This window comes from Neovison vison, chromosome 5 (genome assembly GCF_020171115.1).
Source record: "Neovison vison isolate M4711 chromosome 5, ASM_NN_V1, whole genome shotgun sequence".
In the NCBI taxonomy this organism is placed as follows: Eukaryota; Metazoa; Chordata; class Mammalia; order Carnivora; family Mustelidae; genus Neogale; species Neogale vison.
This window is the reverse complement of record NC_058095.1, coordinates 10183961-10196121: the sequence shown is the minus strand read 5'-3', so window position 1 is coordinate 10196121 and position 12161 is coordinate 10183961. Positions and strand designations below refer to the sequence as shown.

Below are 12161 nucleotides of genomic sequence, written 5' to 3'. Positions count from 1 at the left end.
TGTGTTTTGTAATTAGTACAACAATCAGCTGGGAAAATAATTCCTTTGAATTTAAAAAAAAAAAATTAACCCCAAACAGAAAGCTTATGAAACCTCATGTTCAGTTGGAAAATTAAATAATTATCACTAATTTGAGAGGAAATTCATGCTCACCGTCTTACACAGATTTATTTCTGATTCCAAAACTCTACTAGGATACTCTACTTCAGCACAGTTTGACCAAAGAGAAGAACATAAGTCAATGAGTTTCAAATAATTTTAGTATCAGAAATAGTGGGAGAGCCTGTCATAAGCAGTGGGAGAGGAACACACCGGTAAGTAGCAGGGATTCGAGCACTTTCTCTGTACCTATAGTAGCCAGGGTTAGGATAACAGGAAGCCCTTAGGCTAGCAAAAATGGCACCTGTGAAGGCTGTTTGGGTCTCTCTGAAGGCATGGTTTCAGCAGGGGCTGAGGTTACAGAAAACTACCCAAAATTATCCACTGGGTATGGAAAACCAGATTAAAATAAACAATTCTGCCCCTTACCTACTCTATTGTACCTACTATACTGTACCACATAGAAGTCAGACTATTTTTTCCCTATCTCAGATGATGACTTCCCTGAATTAGGTAGATTATCATATGGATTATCATAAGAATTGTTTGTGGGGGTTTTCTCCTAGACCAATGCCTTTCATTTACACACCCCTTAAGCTTACCACAAATGATTCTGCCCATCCCTTCAGCGATGCAGTTTCCTCCAATGCTTTCCGTATTTTGTTTGACTCCTCGCCAACGAGAAACCTGTACTCTGATCTACCAAACCACATGAATCTCTCTTCACAGTCTACCAACTGGACTGTTATGTAACAGCACAGAAATGGCAAATATTACTGCCTGATATTTCTTAAGTGCCTCACCAATACTCATTCGTTTCTACCTGCTGAGATCTACATGAAAAATGCTTCCATTATCTTTTATAGATGAGAGCACTGAGGGACGAGTGCCTAATAAAGTAGCTAGAGATATCTTCTAATCAACAGGGTTATAAATCTCAGCTCTTAGGATGTCATCTCTTACTGTAAAGATAAGAACTAAGTCAACCTTAATATGATTCTCTGAAACCCAAGGTTGGCAGTCATCCTTCCATGGAACTGTGTTTTATCCCTACCCATTCTTCTGAAGCCCATCTTTCTTCTTATGAACCTACATATGCACAGGTTCTGTGAAAGTCGATGTTCAAAACACTATGTCCTTTTACACACATTTTACCTATGTACCTTCTCCTTAAGGAATTCACATTTGTTATATTTTATGATAGAAATTACATTCCCAATTTTTGAGTCCATGATTCTACTATGGATTCCATTAATGAAGAACAAAACTTGTCTACTGAATTTCTTTGAGTCTAGAACAGTGATGCTCAACCTGGAGGTGAGGTGATTTTTCCCCCCAAGGGACATCTGACAATGGACACATTTTTGACTGTTACATCAGGGGTTGGAGTCTAGTGGACAAAATGGAGGGATGTTGCCAAACACCCTGTAGGCACAGAACATCCTCCCACAACAAAGAATTATCTGGCTCAAATGTGAAGACTGAGAAACCCAGGTCTAGGATATTCTGTACATTTACAGTGATTCTGTTGAGGACATTTTATGTACCTCCTCAGTAGTACCATAAAAGTTATAAAAACTATATGCATATAAAATTAAATCTATCATTATTAATATATCAGTCTGTCAGATTAAGTAGACTCAATTTATATGTCTTATATTTTATTCTCTCAGAAGCCTGAATGGTTTATAAAGGACACAGATTCATAATTTAGTCTTAAATGTGACACTTAGAGAAAACGGTTATAATAGCAATGAATTCCATTCATTTTTTTAAAAGTTTTTACTTAAATTCCAGTTAGTTAATGTACAGTCCAATGTTAGCTTCAAGGGGACAATATAGTGATTGAACACGTGCCTAAAACACCTGGTGCTCATCTCAGCCAGTCCCCTCCTTCATCTCCATCACCTATTTCCCCCATCCCCCCCACCCCCCTCTGGTAACTACCAGTCTGTTCTCACATTTAAGAGTCTGTTTCTTGGTTTCCCTCTCTCTCTCTTTTTTTTTATCCCCTTTGTTCATTGGTTTTGTTTCTTAAATTCCACATACGAGTGGAATTTATGGTATTTCTCTTTCTCTGGCTGACTTATTTTGCTTAGCATTATACTCTCCAGCTCCATCCACGTCATTACAAATGGAAAAGCTTTGTTCATTTTTATGGCTGAGTAATATTCCATGATGTATAAATGCCACTTCTTAGAAGAAGATTTAATTTTTTAAGATTTTATTTATTTATTTGACAGAAAGAGAGAGAGAGAGAGCTAGCGCACGTACAAGCAGGGGGAGGGGCAGGCAGAGGGAGAAGCAGGCTCCCTGATAATAAAGTAGCTTGAGATATCTTCTAATCAACAGGGTTATAAATCTCAGCTCTTACGATGTCATCTCTTACTGTAAAGATAAGAACTAAGTCAACCTTAATATGATTCTCTGAAACCCAAGGTTGGCAGTCATCCTTCCATGGAAATGCTCCCTGATGAGCCAGGAACCCAATGAAGGGCTCCATTCCAGGACCCTAGGATCATGACTCAAGCCAAAGGAAGACGATTAACTGACTGAGCCACCCAGGTGTCCCTGTTCAAATTTTTTTAAGAAATAAGTGTTAAGCATAAACCATATAACAAGTAATGTTCTAGGTGAGTGAATAGTTGAGGATGTAGCTGTGATTAAGTTGTAGATCAATGTTAGGTTATTAATGTGGGTTTTATATTTCCTGTAGATTATATCATGTTACACAATTATAAAAACAGTTGTATTTCAGTTGAAATTAAGAGAAGTATTTTACATAATGTAGGAGAGAAATAGGAGAGAAAAATATTGAGAGAAAAGAGTTGATTATTCACTCTTCACCCAGTTAGTTGAAACTGGCGTTTAGTAATACATCATGCACAGAGCAGACCTACTTGTAAATCCAATAATAGTATCCTATTCTCTCCCTATGATTTTGAAATGAAACTATGAGGTCAAACAAGACACCTTCTTCAAATCTTCTGAAAGTACTTATTTGTAATGGAAACAACACACAGAACTAATTGTAGGACATGTACTTTATTAAAAAAATCAGTAAGTTGGCAACATCTTAAGTGACAAATCATAACATCTCCCATATTAAAATAAAAGAAAGCAGAAACTCTTTCTCTGAAAAATAAATCCTTGCTGCTCCCTATATCCCTTCCCATCCTTCAAGCATTTTCCTACTCCATTTGACAGCAGGGATCCCTACAAATGGGATACAAATGGTTTCTATTCCTTCCCACACTGTTCCTACCTGTTCCTGGTCTCATCAAGCATCTGATTCTAGGACGCTATTGAGACATCTTTCATCAGTCACCAGTGATATCATGTTGCCACAACCAGTGGTCAACTCTTCCTTCTCCTCCTGACCCATCATTAATCTGCAACACAGATAACTCCCTTTTCCTTATCATACTTCCTTCACTTCATACCCCATCTGGAGGTTTTCTTCCAACTTCAAACAGTCTTGGTCCTCTTTATAGGATCTTCCTCATCTTCCTAACCCCAGCTTGGGTTGCCCAAGAGCTTGATCACTGGCATCCCTTTCTTTTCCAATTATTCTCACTGCCTGTCTGGTCTCACCTATGTTCATGGTTTTATGAATAAGTACATACTATATATGTACTGACAACCTCTACGTCTAGACCTCTCCCCTCAATTCCAGAGCATTATATTGTCTACCTGACATTTTCACTGGGTTGCCAGAGAGAATATTCAGTTACCACAAGAATACCTCAACTTCTAAATCCCTTATCTCCCAGTTCCATTATCTCAGTAAATGGCACCAGTATTTGCTTAATTATTTATATATGTCCACATTTTTATGACCAGTTCATTCCAAATTTTAAGACTTCTCGATAGAAAAAATGGGCATCAGTAAGAAATGTGTTCCCTCCCTGATCCCAGACTTAGAAGAAGCAAGCAAACACGCCAGAAAACAAAACCAGTTTCTCAGAAAAAGATTTAAGCTCTAGCTTTGGAACCACTACTGAGGTTGTCAGTGGTCATCTAGGGGCACACATTTTCCTGGAACCCAAATGAAATGATGTTGGGCAAGATGCTGTTTGCCTTAGGTATAGGATTACATACACAGGGTGTGTGTTTGCACAGAAAAATCTTTACGGCGATAATAGAGCACCTACAGCTAAGAGGAACACACTTGGAAGAAGTTGTACGAGTCCGGGAGGTGTGAGTAAGAGAAAATCCAGCCTTCTGGAACAGTAGGAAGTTTAGGGGGCCATTTGTGGCCACTTTGCGATTTGGGGAGATCCTTGGTGTTGAATAAGGTCACAATGGTCTGATCACAAGACAAAGATGTAGATGGGCAGGGAGGAAGGCTATTCCTTCTCGATGCTTGTATTCTGTAAGCTGCCATTGGCAAGACTGTCTACTACGTGTAGGCATGGGAACCAGTTAAAGAAAGTGTTGATTCACTAGAGTGAAGCTGAGAACTCACTGGCCTTTGTGTGTGGTGAATGTGTCCGGAAAAGCAAAGAAGGACGAGATTCTCCTGTGGGGTTTCTCATCTCCATGGTGGTAGGTGCTGACAGCTTCAGAGGGGGCAGGAAGGAGCAAAGAGAAAGGAGCCTGGGATGCATAGTTGCAGTGCTCTGAGGAGATGAAAAGGACACCAGGTTTGGGTCTGAACTTCATTATCTGGAACTAAGGTAAGACCATTTAGTGGGTTACAGAATGATCCAAGCCTCAATGAATTTCTTGTCTGATCTTGAGCTCGTTCTTGCTTGCATGTATGCCTGCTAATAGGCACCTGAAGGGTGCTTCCTTTGGCTCTTTAATGCCCTACCATCTATGGCAGGGAATAGTCTTTCTTTCTCTCATATAATCTCTGGGGAGAGCTGCACCGAACAGATTAAGAATGTGAGTGCCATTTATAGCTCAGTGAAGGGAAGTAACATTCGGAGAGAGAGAGAGACTGAAAGCATGATGACTTAGCCAGCTGAACATTACTTATTGCCGGGGGATGGGTGGGGGGGTGGGGGGCGACATGGAAAAGGATGAGTCTTTAACCTCCGGTGGAAACAATCATTCATAAAACCCTCTTTTTTGAAGGTCTTTGTCACCCTTCCACTGTTTCAAAGTGACAACAAAGTGGCATCAAGAATTTGAAAGGCCGTGTTAAAACATGTTGTCTTTGATTTGTAATTCATTGTGTCCTTACCGCTAAAAATAGAGACGGAAATACTGGAAAGTTGTGCTAGGAGGGGAAAAAAAAAAGCTGCTAAAAGTTAACTCCAGTACATGATAATCTTCTCAAGCTGTTAAGTCTGATGAGGTACAAAACCCTGTTAAGTCTGATGAGGTACAAAACCCCTGAGCCTTCTAACTTTTTAAGGTTTTCTTCGACTCCTTGTTGTCTTTCGATTTGCAGACTGTACTGTCGCTATGCAGTAAAGAGCCATCTGTTCCATTCCGTGCCTTCAGCATCCCATTTGGCCAGGCAAAGGAGCAGAGGCTGAGATAATACAGGTCATCTACCTGGAAATTCCAAGATTTCAGAGGCGCATGGCCATGGCACATAAACATGCCTTATTGATAAAACTCCTGAAGCTTTTCTTTTAAAAGCCCCTTCCCCTGCTCTTTCTTTAATTTTAATGAGCCTTGACATAATGCTGAGAGTTTAGGAGCTAGGGATAGTATCCCCAAAGGTTCTGAAAGCCCATGATCCTGCAGGTAGAGCCCACATTGGCTGCTTATCAGAAGCATGACCTTCCCGAGTTACTTAGCTTCTCTCTGCCTCCTTTTCAGACACCTGTAATAAGGTCTGTCTCTGAGATATCACTGAGTCTCGTTTGAAAGGGTATCGGGCACCCCGTGAGCACAAGCTACGTGGAGACAATGGTTACTGGCCCTGTGTTAGAGAGGAGGGAAACTGATGTGGATGTGATAGTGGATTACAAACTAAGATCACAGAAATGACTTCACTCCAAGGAGCATATCCTCCGGTTTTCAGGCTTGAGAGAAGTCTGGTCGATTGCAATTTTGTCATAAGGCAGGTAGGCTACTGTTGCATTGTCAAAGGTATACCAGCCTCCACCTGCTTCTGACTTGGTTTTCTGACCAGCAGTATGGAACATTCAGATATCCGCATTCTAGCCCTGGGCCTCACCTCTTTGATGAGCCAAGTTTCTGCAGCCCAGTGATGTGGGGCAGGTCAGGGAAGATATGTTGGGCCGGCACGGTGGGTGATGAAAGTCAACAAGAGAGTGAGGGCCCAGGATGTACTTTTGTGTAGACCTAGTTTAATGAAGACAAATGAGTCACTCACATTTTGATCTCTTGCAATCAAAACTTCTGTCTCTGTCATGGTCACAGGAGCAGCTTCAAATCAGCTGAGGCAAAGTTCCTAGTTTGCCCAAGTGCTAAGCTCTGGGTGAAAACTCCTGACATTATGGGACACCTACTCTTTGGCAATGCTATCTGATTTAATTCTCTGAATTACCCTTTTTAAAAGGAGGAGATCAAAGACAGAAAATAACTACTCTGAATTCAGCTAGGTACGTGGTAGAGATGAGATGCAAAGAGAAATCAGTCTGACTCCAGTAGTCAAATCTAACAGATTAAGGCAAAGGCACTATTTTGTTTCCATTAAATAAATAATGTATCTGGAATGGTAGATTGTGATAGGAACCTGATAAGGCCTTTCTGAGACCAGACCATCAGAACCTGAGTTTGGTTCACCTATAGGAGATGGTCTGCCAAATCTCACAGTAGGACTCAGGGGCATCTTGGAGCACAAGGGTGAACTGATCCAGAGACATCTCCTGCCCTTAGAAACTTCCCTGTCAACCATTCCCCTGGGTTTCTCTAATTTTTTTAATAAGAAAAATCCCATGATCCAGGCTGAGGCTGTGTGTGTGTGTGTGTGTTTGTATGTGTGTTTAGTTTAGGGCATGCACAGAAATACAAAATGAAAATAAAAACAGATCAGTGAAAATTTTTTAAAAAGTGCAAGAAAAAAATCTCAGTATGATCTTTCCTATTTCTGTGACAATATGGCTTATAAGAATTTAAAAAAATCAGACGACTCAAGTGTGTTTACTTTAATGAGACAATGAGGTCTTTCAGACACTTTATTTTTAATCCTCTTGGCCAGTCTTTCATTACAATTCACCTTATAGATTTGGAGTAGATGCTATTTGCTAGTTAATGAAACACGACACAAAAATCCTTAAATCTTTGAGCAAGAGACCTTCAGAGTTACATGGTTGAAACTTCCTAAGAAGTTCAGAAAATGTTTGTCTATTCTTTAAGCGGTCATCCAAATTCTGAGTAGAGAGTCCTAATCTTTTTTTTTTTTTTTTAAGATTTTATTTATTTATTTGGCAGAGATAGAGAGATCACAAATAAGCAGAGAGGCAGGCAGAGAGAGAGGGAGAAACAGGTTCCCTGCTGAGCAGAGAGCCCGATGCGGGGCTCGATCCCAAGACCCTGAGATCATGACCTGAGCCGAAGGCAGAGGCTTTACCCACTGAGCCACCCAGGTGCCCTGAGAGTCCTAATCGTCACTCAATTATTAGAGATACTAACAATAAAAATATTCTTCTCGATGCAGGTATTAAATTTACTTCCCTGTCCATCCCACACCCAGACCCCCACCCTACCTTCTGTGGCATCACACAACAAATGTCTTTCTCTCCTGATGAATAGAGATGTCCCATCTCTGAAATTCAGCCTATGAGCTTCTTGGAGCAGAGGCATGTGATGATCTCAGTACAATTAGTTCACATACAGGAATATAGTTGGTACTCAGCAAAGATTTTGAACACATGACTCTATTATATTTCTTTGATGTTTTCTTTTCCACTTCCTGCTGTGCTCCACATCTTACCTTGATAGTGACTTCTAAGGAGGAAGATATCCAGAGTTGAATATCACATTTCAGGTATGAATTGTCTCCAGTGGAAGAAACTTTGACAACTTTCACTAGAAATTCTGTATGGGTGAAAATATTTTCTTTGCATCTTTGTCTTGATTTTCTGGAAGAGATACGTTTTTAAGCTCATTTAATCTTTCCTACTGCTCACCTCTTGCTGACCTTCTGGGCTCGAGACAGATCAGCTTTGAAGGAAATCATTTGTTTATATTTCCATGCTGTGAATTACTTTGATCTCTAGAGCTAAAGGCATTGACCCTACATGAGGGTCCCTCTGCTCCGGGTTTTGAGATGGGTCAATCCATAAAGCACCTAAGGGGTTCTGGAATACACCTTATGGGACTTACCCAGTATCTCTTACAGTTAGCTCTGCCCTGAACTTGTGCCCAGCTGTAGTGACTGAATTTCCTTTTTTTCCCCTGTGATCAGGTCCAGAGATCCACTTGCATCCTGACTCTGTTTCTAATAGCTCCTCTTCTCATTAAGGTTTCAAACTTGAGTAGTAGAATGTGATGAATCTCTTGTAGTCTTTTTTTCCCCCAACATTTATTCTCTGTGTGACCCTGGATGGGGCTACCGAACTAGTTCAGCTTTAACTCTGCTTCCTTAACATGGGGTTGATGCTGATAACTGGTTGTCAGAATTTGGGGGAAAATTAAAACAGATACATGGATATAGAGTGCCTTGCACTTAAGATGTCTTTCTTTTCAGGCTGAGGGTTGTATCTGACCCTCATCCTTTCTCAGTCTGGAGCCCAGATCCTGAACCCCGGCTCCCCACCTAGAGCCCAGTGACTTTGGGCATTCCCTCTTTAATGTGTCATGCTTGCCTGCTGGAGTCCGTACCTGCTGCCTTGTCTCACTTCTCTTAAATTCCCCACCTCTGTGTGTTCCCTTCCTTATTGTCCCTTGGCCCCTCCGTAGGTGGCTGATAAGTGATTAACTGTAATTCTTTTCTCTCTTTACTCTCCTCCAGCAGCTCAGCTAAAGCTGTGTCCTTCTGCAATTGCATACCTGGGCTTGCCTCCAAGCACAGCCTGTGCCCCACTCCAGTGGCAGTCCTAAGTCCTTAGCTTTGACCTTAATAGTTTGGCCATTGTATTACCTAGATCTGCATATATCTGATTTGATACTTGGAAGGATCCTGCCATCTTCTCCCTAAGTTAGTGCTCACAGCCATTCAAGGTGACCTTATAGCCTCCTAGACCCACACATACTGAGAGCAAGAAGCTATGGCAGCTGTACTCTACCACGAGCTGCTTGGTCAACCTTGGCCAATACCCTCAAGACTGAAGACTCAGAATATGCTATCATTCACCTACAATGTTACAAGATGCCTCTCCGTAGTGGAAGGTGCTACTTCTACGTAAACTCTCTGGCCTATAATGGGCAATACATTCTTCTCACAGGCCCTCAAGACAGGAGGCTCAGTGCATAGCCCAGGATCACAAGAGAAAGATGCCAGGGTGGTCAGAAGATAGAAGACAGGAGCGAGGGGAGTGTTGAAGCCATGACTTTTATAGGGATTTGTGCGGGAAAGGCAAGGCAGGACAGGGCGCATAGGTTAGGCTTGGCAAATGTAAATAATTTTGGTGGGCTTGGGGCAATGGGAGTTTGACCTTAGCAGCTCAATACCTGGCCGTGGGATAATGAAGGCAGAAGAATATTGCCTCCTTGAATGGATGGGCCAGATGGAGGAGATAGGGCTCTGCATGAGTTGGTTTTTATAATCAGAAGCATGTTCCAGGCTGGGTCTTTTGTTAGTTCGAAGAAGTCCCTAACCCTGGGAGGGAAAGTCTCTTCCCAGTCAGCCAGAATGTGTTGTGTTGTTCTGGTTTGCTTTGGTTTTCTTTTTAAGATAAGATATCAAAAATACACAGACAATGTAAAAATATTTACAATACATAGATATTCTTTCATCTCTGATTTGACCTGACAAATAGACTGTCCTCAGTCATTGGTTAGGGCATGAATGTCTCTTTATTTCATGGTTGCCTGTCTGCCACTACAAAAAGCTCCTTTTGTTTTGGGTCCCTCTTCCCGACACCCATCCTCCCATATCTAATAATCACCATTATTATATGAGAAAGCAGATCTCTGATCAGAGTTTGAAAGTGTCCTTGAGGAGAGTAAGCCCGTGTCCTGTCTTCCCCAGTGGAAATGGCCTTTCCCTTCTTAGAGGGATTTGTAAACAATCAAGAGCGTGTGTGGAGGGGAGGTGGGAGAACTGATTTTCTAACTCACAGATCAGGAACCAGACTGACACCCACACACCCTCCTCTCCAGGGCTGAGACTTTATGATTAGGACGGAGCCCTCCATAACAGCCAAGCTACTGGCTGCACAAGGAATTCATACCGAACTAATCTGTGTTCTTTGGATCCAAGCAGTAGGAAGCGTTATCCTTGCTGCTTTCCTCAGGATGCTCTGTGACATCATCCACACTGGATTGTTTTTCCCTTTGTGTTCAAACACTGGCTTCATTCCAAAGGGCGTCCAAAGCCAACAAGCCCACCCACGGATGGTGTAATCTCACAATTGGAAACATTCCTCTCCATGAAAAGGCAGCGCCCAATAAGGTCTCATTGACAGCATTCCCCAACAACCCCCAACTCCAGCTCTGAATTTCCTTGGGTCTCTTTCCTTGCTGACCCTTCTTAATGGTTCGATGAGGTGGGGTTATCTTGGTATCCTGGAGTGCACATCAAGGGCTGATCTTATCTGTAGAGTGGGTAGATACATCTCAGGAAAGCTTAAAAACAACCACAGATGCTGAAATGTTTCCCTACAACCCTGGTGTTTGGACCTTCAGGAATAGTACACAATCTCCCTGATTCAAGAAGATCTGGCTTAAGCCTTATAGACAAAAAACATGCACATCCAAGAGCATGACATTCACCTTTATGCACCACTTATAACCTGGTTATGGAGCCCTGGGCTGAAGCCTACTTGTTTAGTCAACAACCTCGTTGCTCTAAGCCTTAGTTTGTTAATTTGCAAAACAAAGGATAAAATAAAACTTGCTTTTTGAGATGGTTGTTAGGATGAACGGAGGACGGGAGGATGACACAGCTTTGAGACCTCTTAAGAAAAGATCCAGCTGGACTGAAGGGAAGATGTCATTAAAAGTAGAGGTGGAAAGTACACAGAGAAACCTTGATTAGCATCACAAATTGCTTATTGGCTGGACCTTCAAGGTGGCACCACACTGACCTCCTTGGTGGTACTCTTTGACTTCCTGGCTCACTGTTTAGATACCTGAGATTTTTATTAGTGTTGGTCTACTGAACTGACAGTAAAATCTCCTTGGGGAAAGGGATGAGGGAAATATGCTGACACATGGGCAAGACCACAAATCCCAATGTGTTGTTTCCATACGAAGAGTGTTCTTTGATTCAGATGACCAGGATAGAGGGCATGAATGGCACGGCTGGGAAGAGTAAGTGGAGATCAGTATTGCTTGATGGCACAGGCATAGATCTTGTGTTGCCAAGGCAAGCCTGGGTCCAAGAACCCAAGACCCACGGGGAAGTTCTGCGTTGGTGGTGGTGGAGAGGAAGGGGTGGGGCCTTTGGTTTTCAAGAGATTTTAGTGCCATGTAGCCAACTATGAATGACTAACAGGACAAATACTCCCTCAGCCTATTATGTTTCCTTTCTTAAATGTTTGTGGATATGGAAGCTGGCATGAGGCTATTCACAAGTTGTTGAAAATCCGCCTTTGAGGATTAGTTTGTAATTTTTTTTTTCAATGAGGGCATCCAATCTGTCTCTCTACAAAGTTACACGAAATTTGGAAGTTCAAATGCCAATGATGTTTACATTTCTCAGTTAAAAACCCAGTATGTCTTCCTCTGCTCCTAAAGTCTATGAATGGAAAAAGCTATTTTAGTTCATAGCATATTCTTTCCATTAAGATTTTAAATTTCTGCAGTACTGCCAAGTCTCATCTGTTGAATGAGTTTTTTGTAAATGTTATCTACCAGACACGGGTGCAAAGTGGCATTTTTATGAAGTTGAAGCAAAAGGTAATTATATTACCTGAGAAAGCATTCATTTCCACCCCCTCCTCCAATCAGTCTCAAATAAAAGGAGACCATGTTGGCTACAATTAAAATTACATGAATAATTTTTGATAAAATCAGTAGCTAAAAATTGT

The 12161-nt window shown here is 41.6% G+C and overlaps 1 protein-coding gene across 7 annotated transcripts in view; it reads left to right on the top strand.

The window, feature by feature from the left end:
• Window positions 1-12161, top strand: part of KCNJ16 (potassium inwardly rectifying channel subfamily J member 16) — a 54648-nt gene that overhangs the window by 24643 nt on the left and 17844 nt on the right. For 2 of the 7 annotated variants that reach the window (XM_044247540.1, XM_044247539.1), the window contains exon 1: window positions 4580-4778. The exons of the other annotated variants lie outside the window; for them this stretch is intronic. The gene's annotated coding sequence lies outside the window, so the exon portion shown is untranslated. Of the gene's footprint in view, window positions 1-4579; window positions 4779-12161 lie in introns of those variants that run through there. 7 annotated transcript variants of the gene reach the window in all.